We start from the raw sequence: 4,472 nt of genomic DNA, 5'->3' as shown, positions 1-4,472 counted from the left end.
AAAGGAACGTTGGCAGAAGAAAAAGCTGTTGTGTGCATTATCATAATTATCTCCTATGCTGAGTGACTTCAAAGGGAGATGCTAAGACGGTGGCTTGTTTTGCTCAGCAATCTCCTGTAAGGTCTAAGGACGACAGGAATAGGCAGAGCCGCTACATCATTTTGAGAAATTTGCTCCTGTTTTTGATGTGTTTGCTATTCATTCACTGCTTATTCTGACACTGCTACAAACATTTGCAAGCCTTTCCTGACACCCCATTTAAGCAATACAAGAAAGTTACTTTATAAGTCTCAGCTTTCTTCCTAAAGCATAAAAAAAAAAAAAAAAAAAGCGTTCTCTCATCGGGCTGTTAAGCAGCTTCCGTATGTGTCCCTCCTCTGATTGCTGTCTCATTTCCTCTTTTCTGTCTTCTTTGTCCTCTGCAGGGACAGCAGAATGTCTTCCAGCCAAGACACCCTGGTGGTCTGTGAGGCCGTAGTCCACAGAGAATCTGCCCGGGTGAGGCTGCCTCCCCAGACTCCTGAAGGTGGGGACCCTACTGGTGCTGCTTCCACCCTGTGATGTGCTGGGAATGATGCTAATTTAAACTTCTCCCAGGGCTACCTTCTCCTCACTTCACTGTGGAGCTTGGACTGAGATCTGACAGACAGAAGAGTCGCAGATAGCTCAGAAGGAGGGAGGAGGAGACAAACGAGTGTAACTTCCTGGGCTGAGGTACAGTCGTTCCACAAGATAGATTCCTGCAGAACCGACTGATGGAGCCGCCGGTAGATTGTTGCCTTTGACGACTGTATGCAGCAAAGACCTGTTATGTGTGACCAGGTAAGTCTTGAAGAGCAGGTAGGACTCAGAAAAGTATGAATTGATTGCATGTTTAGGTATTGGCATTATAAAATGAGTCAGACTGTCTATGAATACAAGGGAAATGACAGACACATGCTTCCCTAATCCCCAAGGGTTCAGTCCTGAGGTAGAGAATTAGATCCAAATGAAACTTTAAATTTACATCAGGAATCAGCTGGCCTTCTGGTTCTGACTGTTCTGACCAAAAAGATACCCAGGAGGGACAACAAAGCACTGGGTTACTCACAACCGTTCTCTTTTATTTTTTTAATAATTAAAAAAAAATTTTTTATTTATTTTTGTCAGACAGAGAGCGCATGGGGGTAGCACTAGGAAGAGGGAGAAGCAGGCTCCCGGCTGAGCAGGGAGCCCAACCAGGGCTGGATCCCAGGACCCTGGGGTCATGACCGGGGCTGAAGGCAGATGCTTCATGGAGGAGTCACCCAGGCGCACCACAACAGACATGGGTTGAGAAGAAAGGCCTCATGGGGCACCTGGGTGACTCAGTTGGTTAAGTGTCTGACTTGTGATTTAGGCTCAGGTCATGAGCTCAAGCATCATGAGATCAAGCCCTACATTGGGCTCCTCTCAGTGGGGCATCTGTGTGAGATTTGACCTGACTCCCTCTCCCTCTGCTCCTCCCCTGCTGTGTGCACACAATCTCCCTCCCTTTCTCTCTCAAATAAATAAGTCTTAAGAAAGAAAAAAAAAAAAAAAAAAAAAAAAAAAAAGGAAGGAAGGAAGAAAAAAGGCCTCATATTACCAGAAGCTCTGGAAACTGAATGACAGAAAACCCAGATTTTTGGTGAACTGAACAACCAACTTTGATTAAGTCAGTTTTGGTTGGCGGTGAAGGGGATATGGATGGCTTATCCATTGTCTTCTCTGTTTCTGATATTCAACAAGGGGTCAGCTAATGTGAAGAACAAGGGGTTTCAGACTCTTACCCATCCTTGGTCTCTTCCATCCTTGAATCGACTGGTTTCTTTTAGTATTTCCAATGCATATGGTTCTCTCTCTTTCTCTCATAGCTCCTACCTACCTACGGACTCTTAAATGCGCTCAAGTCCCTCCATACTTAAAAACAATAAACCCCAAACAATACCTATCCAAAAGGAAACACGAAGGAGAAAGACAGAAAGAAAATGGCTTCCGTTGGTCTGACGCTGGTTGCTCCCCCCGTTAGCTGTCTGTAGCCCTCTCTCCTCTCCACAGACAAGCTGCTTAAGAGATTTGTCTGTGGTGGTTCTCTCCACATCTCCCAAACCCACCCCGCTGAAATTTATCTTCCATGCCCACAGTTCCTGAACAGTATTCTCACCCAATCACCAATGACCCTGTGGTGAAATCCAAAGGACACTTTTGGTCCTGGTCTGACTGGTCCTCGTCGGCCTCCAGGACTGCCAGCCTCCCTATAACCTCCCCAGCCGCCATGACACCTTGCTGTCCTGGTCTGTGTCACTTATCTGTGGCCACACCTTCCACTTCCCCTGCAGGCTTCTTGCCCTGGGTGGGCCTCTACACCATGGTTTAAGATCTCAGTGTTTTCTCTCCTTTCTTATCCCTGACTCACCTCATCCTTGTCCACGATGTCGGGGACCCGTTTTATGCTGATGATTCTTGCATCTTTGTCACTAGCCCAGATCTCTTTTCTGAGATCTCAATTCACATGTCAAAATCCTCACTGAGTGTCTGAAAGCAGCGGCTTAACCCACTGAGCCACCCAGGCGCCCCTCACTGAGTGTCTGAAACTGGGTATCTTACACGGACCACAAAGTACATAGGTCAGAGAAAACGCGCAGGATCTTTCGCTAAAGAATAACTCTGCCTCCCAATGGCTGAAATGATCTTCAGCTTGGTCTTTGCAGTGAAACACCCGGGACTCCGTCTGGACGTCTGTGTGTCCTCGGCTGTCCCTGCACTCATCACCGAGTCCCGCGATTCTACTCCCTGGATCGGTCGGCTGCTCTCTGTCCCCAAGGCCAACGTTATCTTCCGTTACCAGCACAGCAAATGGCTCCTTTTTCATTTTTCTGGATGCGGGGTTGCCCAGTTTCTACTCGCTGCAACCAGTTACTCCTCCAGCTGTCCCTGTGTTCCTGTCACTTCAGGCTTCCTCTTGCCTCTCCTACCACTCCCGGCTCATTTCCAGTCACTTTCCTCTGCTTTCTACTTTCCAGCGATGCTCATTCTTTCACATTGAGGCCTTTGGATCCTGACTAAGAGATAGTCTTCTTATAAACTGCCAAGATCATTCCTGCTCATTCTTCTGAATTCTGCTTCGATTACTTTTTTTTTCCTAAGAAAATCTTAACATCTCTCAATTCCTACCCCAAACTAATATAGTAGCCCTTGCTATATACTGCTATGATCCACTGTTTTCTGTGCTTTATTTTAAGTGCTTTTTTAGTTGGCTATCAACTCCTGTAAGAGAAAGCAAGTTCACTGATTACAAACAGGCAGAAACATGATTAGGGTCCGGTCAAACAACCACTCAGAGGAAGAAGCATGTAAATATATTATCTGGATCTATGTTTATAGATGTGGAAACATTTTAATAATTTTCTATGATATCCTGTTAAGTAAAAAAAAAAAAAAAGTTTAATATATGATGCATACAATGTTATAATTAGTAATAAATACATTTCCTTTAAAAATAGCAACAGCCTCCTGGTAGAACTTCCAGAATTGTGGAGTGTGGACCTCTGCAAATATTTTCCTCCATAAAAGCAACAAGAACACTGGCAACAGCAGTCTAAACTAACATTTTTAGAACTCTGGAAATTGATTAAAGCTTTGCAGCAAAATGAGGAACATTTATTCGAGATGATGTGCTGAACTTCTGTAAGAACAACAGTCTGTAACACATTTTCTCAATCTATCCCCATCCCTCTTTCTTTCGTTGTGCTAGCTAACCTTGAAAACCAGCAGCCCAGCAGCCCAGCAGCCACTGGAGTTCACAGACTGGGTTTGAAGCTCCTGAAAAAGTCTGATCTACAGAGAATTTTTGCAGTTTGACCCATCTCAGAGCTTCTTGGAAAAAAAACCCTATTGTTACTGAATTGACTCAGATCTCTTTTTTTCAGGAAAAGCCTTATGTAGAGGGCTTTGGAGAAAACAATCAGCCGCGATTGCTTACCGTTACAAGAACCTGAGACCGCAACACCAGCTGGGACAACCAGAGCCTGACCAAAAAATCAAGGGAAAGATGTGTGGATTGGGATGTCCACAGAGAGCTTTGAAAAGTTGTGGCTCTTGGTATTAATAAATAATTCCAGTGGCGTTATGGCATACAAGTTATACTGGCAAAAATCAATTGTATTTTTTTTTTAATTTTTTATTTGTTATAAACATATATTTTTATCCCCAGGGGTACAGGTCCGTGAATCACCAGGTTTAAACACTTCACAGCACTCACCAAAGCACATACCCTCCCCAATGTCCATAATCCCACCCCCATCTCCCAAACCCCCTCCCCCCAGCAACCCTCAGTTTGTTTTGTGAGATTAAGAGTCACTTATGGTTTGTCTCCTTAGCAAGGAACAACATGAAAGTCAAATTAGCAAAGCAATTCAATTTACAGTAGTATTAAAAAGAATGAAATACTTGGCTAAATGTAACCAAAGAAG

At 44.3% G+C, this 4,472-nt stretch overlaps 1 long non-coding RNA gene across 1 annotated transcript; it reads left to right on the top strand.

The window, feature by feature from the left end:
• The first annotated feature begins 410 nt into the window (after positions 1–410).
• LOC116587696 lies at positions 411–4,165 on the top strand. Its single transcript, XR_004284576.1, has 3 exons — positions 411–498; positions 747–822; positions 3,930–4,165. It is a non-coding gene; the product is annotated as an uncharacterized LOC116587696 (long non-coding RNA).
• The last annotated feature ends 307 nt before the right edge of the window (positions 4,166–4,472 follow it).

The sequence above is a fragment of the Mustela erminea genome, chromosome 4 (assembly GCF_009829155.1).
Source record: "Mustela erminea isolate mMusErm1 chromosome 4, mMusErm1.Pri, whole genome shotgun sequence".
Classification (NCBI taxonomy): domain Eukaryota; kingdom Metazoa; phylum Chordata; class Mammalia; order Carnivora; family Mustelidae; genus Mustela; species Mustela erminea.
Note: the sequence above shows the minus strand (reverse complement) of the source record. Positions and strands in the feature narration are given on the sequence as shown.